This window comes from Schistocerca americana, chromosome 10 (genome assembly GCF_021461395.2).
Source record: "Schistocerca americana isolate TAMUIC-IGC-003095 chromosome 10, iqSchAmer2.1, whole genome shotgun sequence".
NCBI classification, from domain to species: Eukaryota; Metazoa; Arthropoda; class Insecta; order Orthoptera; family Acrididae; genus Schistocerca; species Schistocerca americana.
Window position 1 is genome coordinate 65,761,912 of NC_060128.1, and position 25,381 is coordinate 65,787,292.

Sequence of the window (25,381 nt, forward strand, 5' to 3'; positions counted from 1 at the left end):
AACTCATCCTGGTGTTCTTAGAATCACGCACGTACACTGCGGTCTGTGCGACGCGTTGCATTGTCCTGCTGGAAGATGCCACTGTGCTGAGGAAAACAAACAGCATACTGATACAATAGCTCCCTACTTAGCAATCATATACAACCGCTCGCTCACCGATAGATCTGTACCTACAGATTGGAAAATTGTGCAGGTTGCACCAGTGTTTAAGAAGGGTAGTAGGAGTAATCCATCGAACTACAGACCTATAGCATTGACGTCGGTTTGCAGTAGGGTTTTGGAGCATATACTGTATTCAAACATTATGAATCACCTCGAAGGGAACGATCTATTGATCGCTAATCTGCACGGTTTCAGAAAACATCGTTCTTGTGCAACGCAGCTAGCTCTTTATTCGCACGAAGTAATGGCCGCTATCAACAGGGGATCTCAAGTTGATTCCGTATTTCTAGATTTCCGGAAAGCTTTTGACACCGTTCCTCACAAGCGACTTCTAATCAAGCTGCGGGCCTATGCGGTATCGTCTCAGTTGTGCGACTGGATTCGTGATGTCCTGTCAGGAAGGTCGCAGTTCGTCATAATAGACGGAAAATCGTCGAGTAAAATTGAAGTGATATCAGGTGTTCCCCAGGGAAGCGTCCTGGGACCTCTCCTGTTCCTGATCTATATAAATGACCTGGGTGACAATCTGAGCAGTTCTCTTAGGTTGTTCGCAGATGATGCTGTAATTTACCGTCTAGTAAGGTCATCCGAAGACCAGTATCAGTTGCAAAGCGATTTAGAAAAGATTGCTGTATGGTGTGGCAGGTGGCAGTTGACGCTAAATAACGATAAGTGTGAGGTGATCCACATGAGTTCCAAAAGAAATCCGTTGGAATTCGATTGGTCGGTAAATAGTACAATTCTCAAGGCTGTCAATTCAACTAAGTACCTGGGTATTAAAATTACGAACAACTTCAGTTGGAAAGACCACTTAGATAATATTGTGGGGAAGGCGAGCCAAAGGTTGCGTTTCTTTGCCAGGATACTTAGAAGATGCAACAAGTCCACTAAAGAGACAGCTTACACTACACTCGTTCGTCCTCTGTTAGAATATTGCTGCGCGGTGTGGGATCCTTACCAGGTGGGATTGACGGAGGATATCGAAAGGGTGCAAGAAAGGGCAGCTCGTTTTGTATTATCACGTAATAGGGGAGAGAGTGTGGCAGATATGATACGCGAGTTGGGATGGAAGTCATTAAAGCAAAGACGTTTTTCGTCGCGGCGAGATCCATTTACGAAATTTCAGTCACCAAATTTCCCTTCCGAATGATAAAATATTTTGTTGAGCCCAACCTACATAGGTAGGAATGATCATCAAAGCGAAATAAGAGAAATCAGAGCTCTAACAGAAAGGTTTAGGTGTTCGTTTTTCCCGCGCGCTGTTCGGGAGTGGAATGGTAGAGAGATTGTGGTTCGATGAACCCTCTGCCAAGCATTTAAATGTGAATTGCAGAGTAATCTTGTAGATGTAGATGTACGGGCTCACATGATTCCCAAGGATAAACGCATACCTATGTTGATTCATTGTGCCATCCACAATGACTAGATCACCCAAGGAATGCCACGAAAACGTCCCCCAGACAATAATCGTCCCTCCTTCGACCTGGACCCTTTTCTTCGTACTCGCCAATGACCATCTGTCCGATGGAGTGTAAAACGTGATTGATATGAAAAGCCCAATAGTCGCCACTCACTTGTCTTCCAGTTCCGGTATTGGTGTGTAAATTGAAGCCTTCATGGCCGATGAACAGGAGTCAGCACGGGTGCGTGAAGCAGTTGCCTGCTGAGGATGCCCACAACAGAAACGTACAGAATGATCTTTGAGGAGACGCTGGTTCTTCTAAGCGGTCAGCAGCTCAACAGTAGCACATTTATTCTCCCGTACAGCCTTTGTTTACCCCTGTCATCTACAGTCCCTGGTGGGGCACAGTTCCCTTGGCGCCGGTTTTAGATAACACGGTTATGAATTCACGGCGTACTTTAAGGGGGGTAGGACGTCAAACGGGCCGACTTGGAGCAGGAGAGGCACCACAGGACATTTTAATTTCCACTGTCTATTCTTTTACAAATAAATTCATAAAACTTTCTCAGCATGACCAGGAAGCATTCATAATTCACACTCATAGCAGTGGAAGTTTGAAAACATAACGAAATGATTTTTGTTACATGTGAAATTTCATCATTTTTTTCACTTACTAAGGTCAGTATTTGTTGCTATAGGTACACTTTTCTTCATAAGTAAGAGAGATTCTTCGATGAATTTTGCACAGCATACAAACCATACTTAAAGGTGTTTGAAACTAGAATTTTCCAAATCTATTAAAAACTGTGGTCAAAAATTGACGTAATTAACTACAAAAATTGTGTTTTTTCTAAACATGAAGTTTAAAATACAACAGATCATTCGTTTTTTCATAAATTAAATAAATTCTAGAGTTTCATACACCTGCAAGTATGGTATGTTTGCTGTGCAAAATTCATCGAAGAATCTCTCTTACTTAGGAAGAAAAGTGTACCTATAGCAACAAATGCAGCCATTAGTAAGTGAAAAAAATGATGAAACTTCGCACGTAAAAAAAATTTATTTTGTTATGTTTTCTAACTTCCACTGCAATGAGTGTGAATCCTGAATCCTTCCTGGTGATGCTGACAAAGTTATGTGAACTTATTTCTAAATGTATAGACAGTGGAAATTAAAATGTCGTGTGATGCCTCTCCTGCTCCAAGTCGGCCCGTTTGACGTCCTACCCCCCTTAAACAAGCCGGGACATGAACAATGTACAAACATAGCTGTCTGGAATACACATCAACTCTTGCGCTGAAAGCCAATGATCACGTCGGATAAGTTGCTCTGTTTCGACATTATGACGACGACTGCACAGTTTTCTGCATTCCCCAACACACTTTATGTACCCTCCACTGCTAGTGCTGCCACCTGGCGTCTGTGAGTGGTTATTGCTCGTTCACATCAAGTATAGGTGGTCACATTATTGTGACTGGTGTGTTAGCATGAAATTGGATGAAAATGTAAAGTCAGTAATAGGGAAGGCAGATGAGTGACAAATTGGTTGCAATAATTCAGGGTGGACCGAACCTGAAAATAAATCACACAGTCGCGTCGCAGGATCCCTGACAGCTGGTACCACTGTTGCAGTGCAGACGGCTGCGAGGGGAAGCAATAGCCGTCTCTAGCTGTCTGGCAAGACTGCGGGATTGCCCATTGGAACTGTCGCGGATCTTCTTACACTGATTCGATTACAGTCTGTGGCCAAGTCTAGAGTGTTACTCCAGCGTTTGGAGTAATTCACAAGTGGCCGTATCTACATCTGTTTCTACATCTGCATCTACATATATACTCCGCAATCCACCATACGGTGCGTGGCGGAGGGTACCTCGTACCACAACTAGCATCTTCTCTCCCTGTTCCACTCCCAAACAGAACGAGGGAAAAATGACTGCCTATATGCCTCTGTACCAGCCCTAATCTCTCTTATCTTATCTCTGTGGTCTTTCCGCGAAATATAAGTTGGCGCCAGTAAAATTGTACTGCAGTCAGTCGCAAATGCTGGTTCTCTAAATTCCCTCAGTAGCGATTCACGAAAAGAACGCCTCCTTTCCTCCAGAGACTCCAACCCGAGTTCTTGAAGCGTTTCCGTAACACTCGCGTGATGATCAAACCTACCAGTAACAAATCTAGCAGCCAGCCTCTGAATTGCTTCTATGTCCTCCCTCAATCCGACCCGATAGGGATCCCAAACGCTCGAGCAGTACTCGAGAATAGGTCGTATTAGTGTTTTATAAGCGGTCTCCTTTACAGATGAACCACATCTTCCCAAAATTCTACCAATGAACCGAAGACGACTATCCGCCTACCCCACAACTGCCATTACATGCTTGTCCCACTTCATATCGCTCTGCAATGTTACGCCCAAATATATAATCGACGTGACTGTGTCAAGCGCTACGCTACTAATGGAGCATTCAAACATTACGGGAATATTTTTCCTATTCATCTGCATTAATTTACATTTATCTATATTTAGAGTTAGCTGCCATTCTTTACACCAGTCACAAACCCTGTCCAAGTCATCTTGTATCCTCCTACAGTCACTCAACGACGACACCTTCCCGTACACCGCAGCATCATCAGCAAACAGCCGCACATTGCTATGCACCCTATCCAAAAGATCATTTATGTAGATAGAAAACAACAGCGGACCTACCACACTTCCCTGGGGCACTCCAGATTATACCCTCACCTCCGATGAACACTCACCATCGAGGACAACCTCCTGGGTTCTGTTACTTAAGAAGTCTTTGAGCCACTAACATATTTGGGAACCAATCCCATATGATCGTACCTTAGTTAGGAGTCTGCAGTGGGGCACCGAGTCAAACGCTTTCCGGAAGTCAAGGAATATGGTATCCGTCTGATACCCTTCATCCACGGTTCGCAAGATATCATGTGAAAAAAGTGCAAGTTGCGTTTCGCAGGAGCGATGCTTTCTAAAGCCGTGGTGATGCATGGACAGCAATTTCTCTGTCTCAAGGAAATTCATTATATTCGAACTGAGAATATGTTCGAGAATCCTGCAACAAACCGATGTTAAGGATATTGGTCTGTAATTTTGAGGATCCGTCCTTCTACCCTTCGTATATACAGGCGTCACCTGCGCTTTTTCCCAGTCTCTCGGGACTTTACGTTGGGCAAGGGATTCGTGATAAATGCAAGCTAAGTAAGGAGCCAATGCAGTAGAGTACTCTCTGTAAAACCGAATTGGAATCCCATCAGGACCTGGCGATTTATTTATTTTCAACCCATTCAGCTGCTTCACAACCCCAGGGATGTCTATGTCCTCCATACGGGAATCCGTACGAGACTCAAACGGTGATATGTTTGTACGATCCTCCTGCGTGAAAGATTTCTCAAATGCTAAATTTAAAATTTCGGCTTTCGTTCTGCTGTCTTCCGTTGCCAGGCCAGAGTCTACATGGGATAGGGAAAATAATGTCAACACCTGTGCTTAGTTGGCTATGATTTATTAATAAGGGGGTGCCCCCCCCATTTGCCCGTAATACAGCTGCGATTCTTCTTGGAATAATAGCATATAATGATTGTATAGTCTCCAGTGGAATGTTATGCCGCCATTCCATCACAACCTCTTCTAACTCCTGTAGTGACGAGCGAGGCGGAAATCTGCTCCGGAGTCTGTGTTCCAGTACCGCCCACGAGGGTTCGATAATGTTCAAGTCCGGGGACTGTGCTGGCTTCTAATACCACGGTTGTGCTGTCCTGGCTGTGTGAATGGCTGCATTATCGTGCTGAAATATGGCATCATTGTTGGGGAACAACATTTGAATCACGGGGCGCGCCTCATCACCTAAAATGTTCACATAATCGTTCCCTCTAACACGGCACCAGCAGAATACCACACCATCACACTTCCTCCCCCACGCTTAACTGTTGGAATCAAGCAATCAGAATTGTAGACTTGGCGTTTTCCACACGTAAACCCGGCCCGATGTCTGGAATAAGGAAAACGTTGACTCGTAAGACCATATGACGTGTTTCCACTGACCAGCCGTCCAGGATTTATGCCCTTGACACCGTGTTTCACGCTTCTTTGCGTTGGTTGTCGTCTGTAATGGTTTTGGTATAGCAGCTTGTCCACGAATATTTGCTTTATGGAGTTCTCGGCGGACAGTGTCGATAGATACGGGGTCTCGAGGATGACTGTTCAGCTCTGCAGTCACTTCAGACGCCGTAGTTTTGTGTTGTTTTGGCACAATTCGTGTTAGCGTACGACGATCTCTGTCATATAGTTTTGATTTGCGGGCAGTGTTATGTTTACACGATGATGTCTTTCCATGTTTCGTGTAGGCTGTCGTGAGTGTTGAAACAGTTGCTCTTGAAACATTCAATAAGCTGGCTGCCTTGGTTACTGATGCTCCAGCTAATCGGTCCCCCACCACTTGCCCTCATTGGAACTGTGTTGGGTCTTTCATTGCACGTCGAGCTCGGCCTCTGAATGCAGATACGAAGCGTGCGCTACTCGTAAACACCCCGCGCTGACGCCTGGTCCGTACTGAACACGCACAGTCCAGCGCGACACGTGCCTTACCTGCGTTGGTGGCCGTCAAACGCAGCCATCCCATTACTACCACTGTCCACATTATTTTGCTATCACCTCTACATCCATACTTTGCGAACAACTGTGAAGAGCTGTACTCATTATTATGGCTTTTTACTGTTCCATTCACGTTAGAAGCGCATGCAAATTTGTTATTTAAAACCCTTTGTGAATGCTGTAACTAATCTCATGTTCTCCTCACGATTCCTATCGGAGCGATATGTAGAGGGTTGTATTACGATACTTACAGTCATGATTTGAAGCTGCTTCTTGAAACTTTTTAGAAGACTTTTTCGGGATAGTTTGTGTCTGTCAAGAGTCTACCATTTGAGTTCTAGCAACATTGTAATGTTGATGCATTAAGTTGTTCTGAAAGCGGTGCTGATATTCAAGACAATGAAACCGGGTTAAAAGCTGTGAGCTATCTGGGGAAATTAACCTTGCATTACTGAGCAACTGTTTCACCAGATATCCAGTCTAGCTTACCAAATTCAACCAGAATAACATTAATTATAATCTTTTAATAGCCATCTTACGACAACGGGTGATTTTATATGTATATATATATATATAAAGAGAATTTAAATAAAAAGAAATAACTCAGTTTATATTTGGACATTTATTTTAACATTGATCATTGTTCCGTTACAATTTCAGCATATTAAACTTGATTCATAACGAGACTGGTGCCTTATTTAGGATTGTGAAAATGTGAGTTTGTAATCTTACAGAACTCATCAAATATGGAGCCAAGATTGGGAGACTGCATACAACACTGCATTCATAAAATAACACACGAAGAATGTTGAAACATATGCAAGAGGAAATTAACCACAACCAACCGATTCAATTTTCACCCAAAGAAGTTACGTTCGTAGCACAATCTTATCCGTCATGTAATTACCACACACTGGTATACTAAATTCATGCTAACTCTCTGCGAAATCTTCCCGAAAAGAATAGCTGAGGTCTACTTTGATGATTACACCACATCCTTCACGTGGTCAACTTGGTTTACACAAAGAGTGTAACTCCACAATCATTTTGATAATTAAAATAAATTACATCGAAACACAATTCACAAAAGAAAAACCTCAAACTGGTTACTTTCGTCATACTATTAACCTGATGGGTCAAACAATTATATAAGCACGTGGTACTGGTCTCACAACGTACACCCCACGTGGGTTGAACATAAAGAAAAGTTGCTGTATTGAAAAATATTGTCAAGACGAGACATTATAATCTCACGCACATTCGCATTTAAGATTGATGATCTTAGTTAGAGTTACGGATCATTAACACGTGGTTCCACTTTACTCACAAAGTAGTGACAAAGCAACTACTGGAAGATATTCTGAATTACACTGCATTGCAATTTAAGATAACATAAGATATTTTAGATCTAAACTTGAAATAAAGGTGATTATATTTTCAGTTAGGCTGAACTTACGAAATCCATTGTCCTACGGACTTAGCAGAGACGCGCTTAGCTGGAGATCTTACCACTTCAGACTCTCGCTGCGGACAGCCTGGCGTGGGCCCCTACCGAGGGTGCTTCACAGATACAAACGGAAGTGGCCAGAGGGGCAGCTTCCTATACCAACATGACAAGGGACGGACAGGACCATACCAAGAATAGAAACCTCTCTGCTTTTAGAAAACTCAGCTACCTGTTCCGACGTTGGTCCTATTGTTCTCTAGCAGAGAGGCTTGTCTGCTACCATCAAACATGCAACTAGAAATACATTTGATCATTCACCGTTTCACACAGAAGGGAAGGGGGATGACAGTATCTTATCATATACAGTATATAAAAGAAAGCGGATGTAGGTTCCGTATGAGACTGTGTGACATGAATTACATATAAACTGTGTTTTAAAGTGTAGTAGTGTGACAGATCGTTCTTGTTTATGTGTAAAAGTAACACGTTCCACTGCTCAGTCTCCTCCCAGATAGTCAGAAACACCACAGTAAATTTAGAAGTGGAATGTATGCTGTAAATGACAACAGTTTTAAGCAATTAACATGAAAGGAATCCAACAGAGACCTTTCCACGTCTATGTGACACTCTCTCGTTAGTCGAACAAACCTGTGACCATTCGTGCTTCCCTTCTCTGTATACGTTCAGTACGCCCTATTAGTCCTCCGTGGTACAGGTCCCACACACTTCAGCAATATTCCGAGATGGGGCACATGAGCGTTTTGTGAGCAATCTCTTTTGAAGGCTGACTGCATTTCCCTAGTATTGTAACAACAAACCGAACTATGCTACCTGCTTTAATCACGAAAGAGCCTATGTGATTGTTCCATACATGTCCCTGCTATGCGTTCCAACCAAGTATATGTGTGAGTTTACAGATTCCAGATGTAACTCACTGATATTATACTCATAGGCTATTACCTTTTTTCGTTTTGTGAAGTGCACAATTTTACGTTTTTCGACGTTTCAAGCAAGTTGCTCAACTTAAAATCGTATCGAGGTCTGACTGAACATTTGCACAACTTCTTACTGACAGTACTTCTTCATAGATAACTGCATCATCAGTGAAAAGTTTGAGGTCACTATTAGTATTGTGTGCCAGGTCATTAATATACAACATGAACAGCAGGGGTCGCAACACACTTCCCTGGGGCACACCTGTAGCTCTGGCGATGAGTCTCCATTCGATATGGCGATCATGAAAGTAATATACGACACACCTGTTTGCGGGCACAATGCTGTTAACAGTCATTTTTCCCCTACTCAGTGCGCCAAAGGGATGGGACAGAAAATCGTTGATATTTCCTGCATAGAGTGGTCCACAGTTTCGATGCATTTACAAAACGACACCATTCAACCATGAAAAGTCGTTGCAGAGGATAGTGTTTTATATGGAGGGAAGAATGCGTAATACCATGTTTCTGTTCGGTATTTCAGTCTAGCGGCTGATTTTCGACCATGTAAAGAAACAGAGGCCGCCGCAGACAGTTTCCGGCAGTTTCTTCTGTTTTTGTTGCTGTGAGACGTAAGTTTGAGTTATGTGCAGCGTACAGTGAATTAATAGTATATGGAAATACTGTTGTTGTTGTGGTCTTCAGTCCAGAGACTGGTTTGATGCAGCTCTCCATGCTACTCTATCCTGTGCAATCTTCTTCATCTCCCAGTACGTATTGGAGCCTACATCCTTCTGAATCTGTTTAGTGTATTCATCTCTTGGCCTCCCTCTACGATTTTTACCCTTCACGCTACCGTCCAATACTAAATTGATGATCCCTTGATGCCTCAGAACATGTCCTACCAACCGATCCCTTCTTCTTGTCAAGTTGTGCCACAAACTCCTCTTCTCCCTAATTCTATTCAGTACGTCCTCATTAGTTATGTGATCTACCGACCTAATCTTCAGCATTCTTCTGTAGCACCACATTTCCAAAGCTTCTATTCTCTTCTTGTCTAAACTATTTATCCTCCACGTTTCACTTGCGTACATGGATACTTCCAGAAATCTATGCTCGATGTTAACAAATTTCACTTCTTCAGTAACGCCTTCCTTGCCATTGCCAATGTACATTTTATATCCTATCGACTTCGGCCATCGTCAGTTATTTTGCTCCCCAAATAGCAAAACTCCTTTACTACCTTAAGTGTCTGATTTCCTAATCTAATTCCCTCAGCATCACCCGATTTAATTTTACTACATTCCATTATCCTCGTTTTGCTTTTGTTGATGTTCATCTTATATCCTCCTTTCAAGACACTGTCCATTCCATTCAACTGTTCTTCCACGTACTTTGCTGTCTCTGACAGAATTGCAATATCATCGGCGAACCTCAAAGTTTTTATTTCTTCTCCGTAGGTTTTAATCCCTACCCCGAATTTTTCTTTTCTTTTATTTTCTTTACTGCTTGCTCAGTATACAGACTGAAAACATCAGGAATAGGCTACAAACCTGTCTCACTCCCTTCCCAACCACTGCTTCCCTTCCATGCCCTTCGACTCTTATAATTGCCATCTGGTTTCTGTAAGAAAATGTATTTTATCCCTGCCACCTTCAGAATTTGAAAAAGAGTATTCCAGTCAACATTGTCAAAAGCTTTCTCTAAGTCTACAAATGGTAGAAACGTAGGTTTGCCTTTCCTTAATCTGTCTTCTAAGATAAGTCGTCTATTAATTTTTTATTTGCAGAATTTTATGACACGTAAAATCGTATATATTTTTAAAACTAGTTGTATAACATGCGGACGGTTAAACCATACTTTGTCGGCCGTGCACCACCTTCTACCTTCAAACTGAATTCTGTCTTTTACCGCGCAACATGTTGCATTTGTAAATCAAATAAGTCTGATTTCCTAACAATCTTACTTACCATTAAAATGAAAAGCTGTGTCAGTTTCCAGTAGCCTCTATTTCAAAATGTACTTGCAATGCTTCTACTTAATTCGTTTCGCTTACCGATTGTTGCTATGTAGAATGTAACAGATAGACTGTTAAATATGGTATTGAGAACTTGTTCTCGATTGCAGCGTTTTTGATTTAATTACAGTATTTGATCCTAGGTATAAGACCATGATGTACGTCGGAATAATTCATCACATTTCGAAAAAAAAGCTACATTTTCGCAGTAATATTTGTAATTTCACAAAAAGTCCACTAACGCAAAAACTGAGTGCCATCGTTTACAGATCGAATTAGCATAACAATGAGCTTCTATTACAGTGTGGCTCCAGGCGAAAGTCTGAAAGGTGTTCCAAGGTACAACACACTCCCTTAATATACAGCGTGGTCCTAAACTAAGTGTCAAAAATGTAAAGGGTGGTAGTGAAGAGGGGGGGGGGGGGGGAATAAGCAGATTTCGTATAGGAATGTGTGTGCGGTAATGACACGTTACAGCGCTACCTTGTACAGCATGTAAAGGCAAATGGCATCAGAAATTTATTAATAGTTTAGAACTGGTGTTCGAAAGAGCGGCCTCCAACAGCGATACACGATTCACAGCGACGGCACATGGATCGACTACATCAGAAAAGACGCCAGGCATGTCCCCCACGTGTCGAGCAGCGACAGGCACGAGGGCGACCACAGTGCAACGTTTACTATCTGATTCAGCGTATCGCAGAATCGATGCTAACCCCACAAAAAGTGTTGAGAGAGAGACCAACAGCCTCCTGAAGAAAAGTGGTTTGTCGCAGGACACTATCAAGAGTCTTAACACCTATAGTGCTGTTCCCCCTAGGTTATATGGACTTCCGAAGGTTCACAAGGAAGGGGTTCCTTTCCGTCCTATAGTGAGTAACATCGACATATATTGTATCCAAGCATCTTGCTTCTCTGTTAAGTCCACAAGTAGGTCGGTGTGGACGTCATATCAGGATTGATTTTTTACGTCGTTTGGAGGGACTGAGGTTGAATGACTCTGATATTTTAGTGAGTTTCGATGTGGTCTCTCTCTTCACTCGTGTTCCTCTGTCTGATTCGTTGCGGTTAATTGAGGCCAGGTTTGGTGCTGAATTAACTAATCTCTTTCGGCATGTGTCGACATCCACTTACTTTTTATTTAATGACCAGTATTACGAGCAGACAGATGGAGTTGCGATGGGTAGTCCGTTGTCTCATGTGATCGCAAATTTGTTTATGGAAGACTTCGAGGAACGTGCATTGGAGTCGGCGCCTTTGAAACCCGCCTGTTTCTTTATATACGTTGACGATACCTTTGTTGTTTGGCCTCACGGTAGGGAGAATTTGAATGTCTTTCTAGATCATCTGAACTCGATCCACCCGAACATTCGTTTTACGATGGAGGTGGAAGAGGATGGTTGCCTTCCCTTTCTTGACGTGTTGGTTAGGAGGAAGGATGATGGATCATTGGGACATGCAGTCTACAGGAAACGTACTCACACCGACTTGTACTTACAAGCTAATAGTTGTCACCATCCGGCTCAGCGTGAAGGGGTACTTCGTACCTTGGTACACAGGGCACACGTCGTTTCTGACGCTGAGACTTCGTCTGCTGAACTGTCCCATCTTGAAGCTATAGTCCAACAAGATCGGTCGTATTTTACGGAAATACGATGTGAAATGTGTTTTCCGACCTCCATCTAAAATTAGAGCACTTTTGAGTCCCGTTAAGGATGGTCTTGGACTGCGTAAGGCGGGTGTATATCGTATTCCTTGTAGCTGCGGCATGGCATATATTGGTCAAACCATCAGGACCGCGGAGGACCGATCTACTGAGCATAAACGGCAGCCAGCCGCTGGTGGCCGAGCGGTTCTGGCGCTACAGTCTGGAACCGCGCGACCGCTACGGTCGCAGGTTCGAATCCTGCCTCGGGCATGGATGTGTGTGTTGTCCTCAGGTTAGTTAGGTTTAAGTAATTCTAAGTTCTAGGGGACTTATGACCTCAGCAGTTGAGTCCCAAGTGCTCAGAGCCATTTTGAACCATAAACGGCACACACGATTACAGCAGCCAAGTAGATCTGCTATTGCCGAACATTGCTTGGATACTGGTCACCCCATGTTATATAACAACACCGAGATATTGGCATGCACGTCCAGCTATTGGGACAGTGTGATTCGGGAGGCAGTTGAGATTAAATTAGCGAGCAACCCCGTTAACAGGGATGGAGGTTTCTGTTTAAACTTTGTTTGGAATCCGGCTCTCTCCCTTGTCAAAAAACAGAGGGATAGAGTCAGTGCTACCTCACCTGAGAATTCGTAGTCTCACTATCGATAGCTCTGACTTTGGTGGCACTAGTGTTCAGTGTGTGTGTGTTATCTTTCCTGCTTCAGTCCGAGAACCGAGGTTTTAAAATTGCACGTACGCCGCCTGTCCGTTGCAGTTTGCCTTGAAAATGGCGGGGTGTTCTCCCGCCGAAATATCGGCGGTCGCTGAAAGTGTCACCAGGCTGAATTCCCGGAAGTTATTTGAAAGTTGTGTACGCCAGGAGAAACTCAGGTCAAGACCACAGTGGGTCTTCTTCAGATGTGACGGTACTCAGGCTTTTCGTATGACCCCACAAGAAAAAATCCACGCAGGTTAAACCGGGAGAACGTGGCGGCTAGGGAACTGGAGTCGACAAAGAAGAAACAGGGGATCCAGTATTAGAGACAGAATTTAAATTAGCTTTGGAAGACCTGATTTCAGATAAAGCAGAAGGCATCGATTACATTAAATCTGAATTTCTGAAATCATTGGCGGGAAGTGACAACAAAACGACTATTCACGTCCGCGTGTAGAATTTTATGAGTCTGGCGACGTACCATCTGAGTTTCCGAAAAGCATCATCCACCCAATTCGAAAGATATCAAGAGCCGACAAGTGCGAGAATTACGGCACAACCAGCTTAACATATCATGCATCCAAGTTACTGATAAGAATAATATACAGAAGAACGAAAAATAAAATTGAGGGCCTATTAGATTAAGATCAGTTTGGCTTTAGGAAAGGCAAAGGCACCGCCACTGGGGTTGAAAATGGAAGCATGACTGAACTAAATTCAAGACACGTACATGGGATTTGTTGTCTTGGAAAAAGCGTTCGACGCTGTCAAATGGTGCAAGATGTTAGAAATTCTGAGAATGATAGCAGTAAGCGATAGGGAGAGACGGGTAATATATAATATCTGCAACAACCAAGAGGGAATAACGAGAACCAAGTGCTCGGATTAAAAACGGTATAAGACAAGGATGTAGTCTTTCGTCCCTACTGTCCAGTCTATACATCGAAGAAGCAATGACGGAAATAAAAGGAAGGTTCAAGAGTGGAATAAAAATTCAAGGTGAAAGGATATCAGTGATGAGATTCGTTGGATACATTGTCATACTGAGTGAAGATGAAGAAGAATGAAAGAATTTGTCGAATGGAATGAACAGTAAATGAGTATAGAATATGGATTGGCAGTAAACTGAAGAAAGACGAAAGTAATGAGAAGTATTAGAAATGAGAATAGCGTAAAACTTACGAGATCATGATTGATGGTGACGATGCAGATGAAGTTAAGGAATTATGCTACATCGCAAGCAATCCATAACATACGAACCAAGGAGGACATAAAAAGGAGATTACCACTGACAAAGAGGACATTCCTGACCAAGAGAAGTCTTCGAGCATCAAACATAAGACTTAATTTGAGGAAGGAATTTCGGGGAATGTACATTTCAAACCGCATAGGGTGGTAGTGAAACATGGACTTTGTGACAAACGGATCAGAGGAGAATCGAAGAATTTGAGATTTCGTGGTAAAGAAGAATGTTAAAAATTAGATGGAGTGATAAGATACGGGACGAGGAGGTTGTCTACACAGTCTTGGAAGAAAGTAACTTATGAAAAACAACGACAAGGATAAGGGACAGGATGAGAGAACATCTACAACTACATTGATACCCTGCAAATCACATTTAAGTGCCTGACAGAGAGTTTATCGAACCACCTCCAAAATTCTCTATTATTCCAATCTCGTATAGCACGGGGAAAGGACAAACGCCTATATCTTTCCGTACGAGCTCTGATTTCCCTTATTTTATCGTGGTGATCGTTTCTCCCTATGTAGGTCGGTGTCACAAAAATATTTTCACATTCGAAGGAGAAAGTTGGTGATTGAAATTTCGTGAGAAGTTTCCATCGCAACGAAAAACGCCTTTCTTTTAATGATATACAGCCGAAATCCTGTATCATTTCTGTGACACTCCCTCCCATATTTTGCGACAATACGAAACGTGCCGCCTTTCTTTCAACTTTTTCGATGTACACCGTCAATCCTATCTGGTAAGGATCCCATACCGCGCAGCAGTATTCTAAAAGAGGACGGACAAGCGTAGTGTACGCAGTCTCCTTAGTAGGTCTGTTACATTTTCCAAGTCTCCTGCCAATAAAACGCAGTCTTTGGTTAACCTTCCCCAAGACGTTTTCTATGTGTTCCTTCCAATTTAAAAATTAGAGAATAACTTCCGAGATAGTAGAGGGACCTGTAGGGGAAGCAGAAATTAAAATACGTCCGGTAAATAATCGAGGACGTAGGTTGCAAGTGCTGCTCTGAGATGAAGAGGCTGCTACAGAGTAGCAATTCCTGACTGGTCGCACCCAACCAGCCAGAATACCGATGGCTAAAACAAAAAGTGTGTATAGGTGTGCGTATTCTTTTACCTGTAAGGTTACAGACAGAACTACGAACTAGACGGGAATCTGTTGAGGCGGAAAACGTGGAGTGGAGGAATATTGACAGCGTGCTGTGCTGTGCTGTGCTGTGGTGTGGTGTGGTGTGTGTACGCGGCCGCTAACTGCTCTGTTTTGCTTGCCGCCACCATCAACAGATATACGAGGTGGAAACGTTTTAGCGCCGCTATCGCTCTGTTATCTGTAACGACTTCGCCAATGAAACAGCTCTGCATCGCCTGCCCAGTGTGTAAGTCCTGAGTATTAGGAGGTTCGCGCGGTGCGATCAAGCCAGGTCTCGGCAACCTCAAAACAGCCCACGTATCGCCGGTGCAAGGGACGCCTACACGCACACGTACATCATCTGCAATACACCGTACGGTGAAAGACGTTCCTAGCACTACTAGTCATTTCGTTACCTGTGTATCACAAGTAACTCGTGACTCCTGCATTTTCAGATTGGTTGTCAGTTGATTTATCAACATACGTTCAAAAATGGTTCAAATGGCTCTGAGCACTATGGGACTTAACATCTGTGGTCATCAGTCCCCTAGAACTTAGAGCTACTTAAACCTAACTAACCTAAGGACATCACACACATCCATGCCCGAGGCAGGATTCGAACCTGCGACCGTAGCAGTCGCGCGGTTCCTGACTGAGCGCCTAGAACCGCGAGACCACTGCGGCCGGCATCAACATACGTGATCTACAATTTGTTACTGAAGCTGTTTCTGAAACTTACATCCACTTCGACGGCGTTTGCATTTCTCACTTAATAAACTGTCATACTGTAAAGATTTAATCAACGGAAGCAGTAATCTTCCACACTAATAATAAATTTGCAAAACTGTTGTGCCTGGCTTTAGACATGCCTCCCCAAAACTGCTATACGCGTTTTCATGGGTTCTCGCAGCATAGCTTGGGCCATCGTATAGACTTTATTTCATCAAACCGGGTCATGAAAATAAAGGTGACGCGGTTTAAAGTTTTATACAGAACCGCTGTATCTGTGTCTTCCTCTACTTGAACGCGCCAATCTCTTTAATGTTTTTTTTTCTTTTTTTAAGGTAGCTTTAGTATAGTTTGGGGCACCGTATAGTCCTTAATTCATCAAAATCGGACAACAAAAAAATTATCGTAACTGAAAATTTTCTAATATTATAAATTCGAAAGTAACTATGTCTGTCACGTTTTCACGACTAATTCGCTGAACCGATTTCGATGAATTCTGGAGAGGAGAAAGCTTCATACCTGAGAAAATCATAGCATAAATTTTGTCCTCATTAGTATTATAAATTCATACTAGTATTATATCAGGATTATAAATTCGAAAGTACCTCTATCTGTTGCGCTTTCGTGACAGATTAGCTGAACCGATTTCGATGAAATTTGGAAAGGAGAAAGCTTGATACCTGAGGAATTCATAGCATAAATTTCGTCCTTATTAGTATTATAAATTCATACTAGTATTATATCAGGATTATAATTTCGAAAGTACCTCTATCTGTTGCGCTTACATGACAGATTAGCTGAACCGATTTCGATGAGATTTGGAAAGGAGAAAGCTGGATACCTGAGGAATCTATAGCATAAATTTCGTCCTTATTAGTATTATAAATTCATACTAGTATTATATCAGGATTATAAATTCGAAAGTACCTCTATCTGTTGCGCTTTCAGGACAGATTAGCAGAATCGATTTCGATGAAATATGGAAAGGAGAAAGCTTGATACCTGAGGAATTCATAGCATAAATTTCGTCCTTATTAGTATCATAAATTCATACTAGTATTATATCAGGATTATAAATTCTAAAGTACCTCTATCTGTTGCGCTTTCATGACAGATTAGCTGAACCGATTTCGATGGAATTTGGAAAGGAGAAAGCTTGATACCTGAGGAATTCATAGCATAAATTTCGTCCTTATTAGTATTATAAATTCATACTAGTATTATATCAGGATTATAAATTCGAAAGTACCTCTATCTGTTGCGTTTTCATGACAGATTAGCTGAACCGATTTCAATGAAATTTGGAAAGGATAAAGCTTGATACCTGAGGAATTCATAGCATAAATTTCGTCCTTATTAGTATTATACATTCATACTAGTATTATATCAGGATTATAAATTCGAAAGTACCTCTATCTGTTGCGTTTTCATGACAGATTAGCTGAACCGATTTCAATGAAATTTGGAAAGGATAAAGCTTGATACCTGAGGAATTCATAGCATAAATTTCGTCCTTATTAGTATTATACATTCATACTAGTATTATATCAGGATTATAAATTCGAAAGTACCTCTATCTGTTGCGCTTTCATGACAGATTAGCTGAACCGATTTCGATGAAATATGGAAAGGAGAAAGCTTGATACCTGAGGAATTCATAGCATAAATTTCGTCCTTATTAGTATCATAAATTCATACTAGTATTATATCAGGATTATAAATTCGAAAGTACCTCTATCTGTTGCGCTTTCATGACAGATTAGCTGAACCGATTTCGATGAGATTAGGAAAGGAGAAAGCTTGATACCTGAGGAATTCATAGCATATTTTTCGTAGTTATTAGTATTATAAATTCATACTAGTATTATATCACCATTATAAATTCGAAAGTACCTCTATCTGTTTCGTTTTCATGACAGATTAGCTGAACCGATTTCGATGAAATTTGGAAAGGAGAAAGCTTGATACCTGAGGAATTCATAGCATAAATTTCGTCCTTATTAGTGTTAAAAATACATACTAGTATTATATCAGGATTATAAATTCGAAAGTCCCTCTATCTGTTGCGCTTTCATGACAGATTAGCTGAACCGATTTCGATGAAATTTGGAAAGGAGAAAGCTTGATACCTGAGGAATTCATAGCATAAATTTCGTCCTTATTAGTATTATAAATTCATACTAGTATTATATCAGGATTATAAATTCGAAAGCATCTCTATCTGTTTCGCTTTCATGACATATTAGCTGAACCGATTTCGATGAAATCTGGAAAGGAGAAAGCTTGATACCTGAGGAATTCATAGCATTAATTTGGTCCTTATTAGTATTATAAATTCATACTAGTATTATATCAGGATTATAAATTCGAAAGTACCTCTATCTGTTGCGCTTTCATGACAGATTAGCTGAACCGATTTCGATGAAATTTGGAAAGGAGAAAGCTGATACCTGAGGAATTCATAGCATAAATTTCGTCCTTAATAGTATTATAAATTCATACTAGTATTATATCAGGATTATAAATTCGAAAGTACCTCTATCTGTTGCGCTTTCATGACAGATTAGCTGAACCGATTTCGATGAAATTTGGAAAGGAGAAAGCTTGATACCTGAGGAATTCATAGCATAAATTTCGTCCTTATTAGTATTATAAATTCATACTAGTGTTATATCAGGATTATAAATTCGAAAGTACCTCTATCTGTTGCGTTTTCATGACAGATTAGCTGAACCGATTTCGATGAAGAGAAAGCTTGATACCTGAGGAATTCATAGCACAAATTTCGTCCTTATTAGAATTATAAATTCATACTAGTATTATATCAGGATTATAAATTCGAAAGTACCTCTATCTGTTGCGCTTTCATGACAGATTAGCTGAACCGATTTCTATGATATTTGGAAAAGAGAAAGCTTGATACCTGAGGAATTCATAGCATAAATTTCGTCCTTATTAGTATTATAAATTCATACTAGTATTATATCAGGATTATAAATTAGAAAGTACCTCTATCTGTTGCGTTTTCATGACAGATTAGCAAAACCGATTTCGATGAAATTTGGAAAGGAGAAAGCTTGATACCTGAGGAATTCATAACACAAATTTCGTCCTTATTAGAATTATAAATTCATACTAGTATTATATCAGGATTATAAATTCGAAAGTACCTCTATCTGTTGCGCTTTCATTACAGTTTAGCTGAACCGATTTCGATGATATTTGGAAAGGAGAAAGCTTGATACCTGAGGAATTCATAGCATAAATTTCGTCCTTATTAGTATTATAAATTCATACTAGTATTATATCAGGATTATAAATTCGAAAGTACCTCTATCTGTTGCGTTTTCATGACAGATTAGCTGAACCGATTTCGATGAAATTTGGAAAGGAGAAAGCTTGATACCTGAGGAATTCATAGCATAAATTTCGTCCTTATTAGGATTATAAATTCATACTAGTATTATATCAGGATTATAAATCGAAAGTACCTCTATCTGTTGCGTTTTCACGACAGATTAGCTGGACCGATTTCGATGAAATTTGGAAAGGAGAAAGCTTGATACCTGAGGAATTCATAGCATAAATTTCGTCCTTATTAGTATTATACATTCATACTAGTATTATATCAGGATTATAAATTCGAAAGTAATTCTATCTGTTGCGCTTTCATGACAGATTAGCTGAACCGATTTCGATGAAATTTGGAAAGGAGAAAGCTTGATACCTGAGGAATTCATAGCATAAATTTCGTCCTTATTAGTATTATAAATTCATACTAGTATTATATCAGGATTATAAATTCGAAAGTACCTCTATCTGTTGCGCTTTCATGACAGATTAGCTGAACCGATTTCGATGAAATTTGGAAAGGAGAAAGTTTGATACCTGAGGATTTCATAGCATAAATTTCGTACTTATTAGTATTATAATTTCATACTAGTATTATATCAGGATTTAAATTTGAAAGTACCTCTATCTGTTGCGATTTCATGACAGATTAGCTGAACCGATTTCGATGAAATTTGGAAAGGAGAGAGCTTGATACCTGAGGAATTCATAGCATAAATTTCGTCCTTATTAGTATTATAAATTCATACTAGTATTATATCAGGATTATAAATTCGAAAGTACCTCTATCTGTTGCGCTTTCATGACAGATTAGCCGAACCGATATCGATGAAATTTGGAAAGGAGAAAGCTTGATACCTGAGGAATTCATAGCATAAATTTCGTCCTTATTAGTATCATAAATTCATACTAGTATTATATCAGGATTATAAATTCGAAAGTACCTCTATCAGTTGCGCTTTCATGACAGATTAGCTGAACCGATTTCGATGAGATTTGGAATGGAGAAAGCTTGATACCTGTGCAATTCGTAGCATAAATTTCGTTCTTATTAGTATTATAAATTCATACTTGTATTATATCACGATTATAAATTCGAAAGTACCTCTATCTGTTGCGCTTTCATGACAGATTAGCTGAACCGATTTCGATGAAATTTGGAAAGGAGAAAGCTTGATACCTGAGGAATTCATAGCGTAAATTTCGTCCTTATTAGTATTATAAATTCATACCAGTATTATATCAGGATTATAAATTCGAAAGTACCTCTATCTGTTGCGCTTTCATGACAGATTAGCTGAACCGATTTCGATGAAATTTGGAAAGGAGAAAGCTTGATACCTGAGGAATTCATAGCATAAATTTCGTCCTTATTAGTATTATAAATTCATACCAGTATTATATCATGATTATAAGTTCGAAAGTACCTCTATCTGTTGGGTTTTCATGACAGATTAGCTGAACCGATTTCGATAAAATTTGGAAAGAACAAAGCATGATACCTGAGGAATTCTTAGCATAAATTTCGTCCTTATTAGTATTATAAATTCATACTAGTGTTACATCAGGATTATAAATTCGAGAGTACCTCTATCTGTTGCGCTTTCATGACAGCTTAGCTGAACCGATTTCGATGAAATTTTGAAAGGAGAAAGCTTGATACCTGAGGAATTCATAGCATAATTTTCGTCCTTATTAGTATTATAAATTCATACTAGTATTATATCAGGATTATAAATTCGAAAGTACCTCTATCTGTTGCGCTTTCATGACAGATTAGCTGAACCGATTTCGATTAAATTTGGAAAGGAGAAAACTTGATACCTGAGGAATTCATAGCAAAAATTTCGTCCTTATTAGTATTATAAATTCATACTAGTATTATATCAGGATTATAAATTCGAAAGTACCTCTATCTGTTGCGCTTTCATGACAGATTAGCTGAACCGATTTCGATGAAATTTGGAAAGGAGAAAGCTTGGTACCTGAGGAATTCATAGCATAAATTTCGTCCTTATTAGTATTATAAATTCATACTAGTATTATATCAGGATTATAAATTCGAAAGTACCTCTATCTGTGGCGCTTTCATGACAGATTAGCTGAACCGATTTCGATGAAATTCGGAAAGGAGAAAGCTTGATACCTGAGGAATACATAGCATATATTTCGTCCTTATTAGTTTTATAATTCATACTAGTATTATATCAGGATTATAAATTCGAAAGTACCTCTATCTGTTGCGCTTTCATGACAGATTAGCTGAACCGATTTCGATGAAATTTGGAAAGGAGAAAGCTCGATACCTGAGGAATTCATAGCATAAATTTCGTCCTTATTAGTATTATAAATTCATACTAGTATTATATCAGGATTATAAATTCGAAAGTACCTCTATCTGTGGCGCTTTCTGACAGATTAGCTGAACCGATTTCGATGAAATTTGGAAAGGAGAAAGCTTGATACCTGAGGAATTCATAGCATAAATTTCGTCCCTATTAGTATTATAATTCATACTAGTATTATATCAGGATTATAAATTCGAAAGTACCTCTATCTGTTGCGCTTTCATGACAGATTAGCTGAACCGATTTCGATGAAATTTGGAAAGGAGAAAGCTTGATACCTGAGGAATTCATAGCACAAATTTCGTCCTTTTTAGAATTATAAAGTTATACTAGTATTATGTCAGGATTACAAATTCGAGAGTACCTCTATCTGTTGCGCTTTCATGACAGATTAGCTGAACCGATTTCGATGAAATTTGGAAAGGAGAAAGCTTGATACCTGAGGAATTCATAGCATAAATTTCGTCCTTATTAGTAGTATAAATTCATACTAGTATTATATCAGGATTATAAATTCGAAAGTACTTCTATCTGTTGCGTTTTCATGACAGATTAGCTGAACCGATTTCGATGAAATTTGGAAAGGAGAAAGCTTGATACCTGAGGAATTCATAGCATAAATTTCGTCCTTATTAGTATTATAAATTCATACTAGTATTAAATCAGTATTATAAATTCGAAAGTACCTCTATCTGTTGCTTTATTATGACAGATTAGCTGAACCGATTTCGATGAAATTTGGAAAGAAGAAAGCTTGATACCTGAGAAATTCATAGCATAAATTTCGTCCTTATTAGTATTATAAGTTCATACTAGTATTATATCCGGATTACAAATTCGAAAGTACCTCTACCTGTTGCGCTTTCATGACAGGTTAGCTGAACCGATTTCGAAGAAATTTGGAAAGGAGAAAGCTTGATACCTGAGGAATTCATAGCATAAATTTCGTCCTTATTAGTATTATAAATTCATACTAGTATTATATCAGGATTATAAATTCGAAAGTACCCCTATCTGTTGTGCCTTCATGACAGATTAGCTGTACCGATTTCGATGAAATTTGCAAAGGAGAAAGCTTGATACCTGAGGAATTCATAGCATAAATTTCGTCCTTATTAGTATTATAAATTCATACTAGTATTATATCAGGATTATAAATTCGAAAGTACCTCTATCTGTTGCGCTTTCATGACAGATTAGCTGAACCTATTTCGATGAAATTTCGAAAGGAGAAAGTTTGATACCTGAGGAATTCATAGCATAAATTTCGTCCTTATTAGTATTATATACTCATACTAGTATTATATCAGGATTATAAATTCGAAAGTACCCCTATCTGTGGCGCTTTCATGACAGATTAGGTGAACCGATTTCGATGAAATTTGGAAGGGAGAAAGCTTGATACCTGATGAATACATAGCATAAATTTCGTCCTTATTAGTTTTATAATTCATACTAGTATTATATCAGGATTATAAATTCGAAAGTACCTCTATCTGTTGTGCTTTCATGACAGATTAGCTGAACCGATTTCGATGAAATTTGGAAAGGAGAAAGCTTGATACCTGAGGAATTCATAGCATAAATTTCGTCCTTATTAGTATTATAAATTCATACTAGTATTATATCAGGATTATAAATTCGAAAGTACCTCTATCTGTTGCGCTTTCATGACAGATTAGCAGTACCGATTTCGATGAAATTTGCAAAGGAGAAAGCTTGATACCTGAGGATTTCATAGCATAAATTTCGTCCTTATTAGTATTATAAATTCATACTAGTATTATATCAGGATTATAAATTCGAAAGTATCTCTATCTGTTGCGCATTCATGACAGATTAGCTGAACCGATTTCGATGAAATTTGGATAGGAGAAAGTTTGATACCTGAGGAATTCATAGCATAAATTTCGTCCTTATTAGTATTATAAACTCATACTAGTATTATATCAGGATTATAAATTCGAAAGTACCTCTATCTGTTGCGCTTTCTGACAGATTAGCTGAACCGATTTCGATGAAGTTTGGAAAGGAGAAAGCTTGATACCTGAGGAATTCATAGCATAAATTTCGTCCTTATTAGTATTATAATTCATACTAGTATTATATCAGGATTATAAATTCGAAAGTACCTCTATCTGTTGCGCATTCATGACAGATTAGCAGTACCGATTTCGATGAAATTTGCAAAGGAGAAAGCTTGATACCTGAGGAATTCATAGCATAAATTTCGTCCTTATTAGTATTATAAACTCATACTAGTATTATATCAGGATTATAAATTCGAAAGTACCTCTATCTGTTGCGCTTTCATGACAGATTAGCTGAACCGATTTCGATGAAATTTGGAAAGGAGAAAGCTTGATACCTGAGGAATTCATTGCATAAATTTCGTCCTTATTAGTATTACAAATTCATACTAGTATTATATCAGGATTATAAATTCGAAAGTACCTCTACCTGTTGCGCTTTCATGACCAATTAGCTGAACCGATTTCGATGAAATTTGGAAAGGAGAAAGCTTGATACCTGAGGAATTCTAGCATAAATATCGTCCTTACTAGTATTATAAATTCATACTAGTGATATATCAGGATTATAAATTCGAAAGTACCTCTATCTGTTGCGGTTTCATGACAGATTAGCTGAACCGATTTCGATGAATTTTGGAAAGGAGGAAGCTTGATACCTGAGGAATTCATAGCACAAATTTCATCCTTATTAGTATTATAAATTCATAGTAGTATTATATCAGGGTTATAAATTCGAAAGTACCTCTATCTGTTGCGCTTTCATGACAGATTAGCTGAACCGATTTCGTTGAAATTTGGTAAGGAAAAGGCTTGATACCTGAGGAATTCATAGCATAGATTTCGTCCTTATTAGTATTATAAATTCATACTATTATTATATCAGGGTTATAAATTCGAAAGTACCTCCATCTGTTGCGTTTTCATGACAGATTAGCTGAACCGATTTCGATGAAATTTGGAAAGGAGAAAGCTTGATACCTGAGGAATTCATAGCATAAATTTCGTCCTTATTAGTATTATAAATTCATACTAGTATTATATCAGGATTATAAATTCGAAAGTACCTCTATCTGTTGCGCTTTCATGACAGATTAGCTGAACCGATTTCGATGAAATTTGGAAAGGAGAAAGCTTGATACCTGAGGAATTCATAGCATAAATTTCGTCTATATTAGTATTATAAATTCATGCTAGTATTATATCAGGATTATAAATTCGAAAGTAAATCTATCTGTTGGGTTTTCATGACAGATTAGCTGATCCGATTTCGATGAAATTTGGAAAGGAGAAAGCTTGACACCTGAGGCATTCATAGCATAAATTACGTCCTTATTAGTATTATAAATTCATACTGGTATTATATCAGGATTATAAATTCGAAAGTACCTCTATCTGTTGCGCTTACATGACAGATTAGCTGAACCGATTTCGATGAAATTTGGAAAGGAGAAAGCTTGATACCTGAGGAATTCATAGCATAAATTTCGTCCTTATTAGTATTATAATTCATACTAGTATTATATCAGGATTATAAATTCGAAAGTACCTCTATCTGTTGCGCTTTCATGACAGATTAGCTGAACCGATTTCGATGAAATTTGGAAAGGAGAATGCT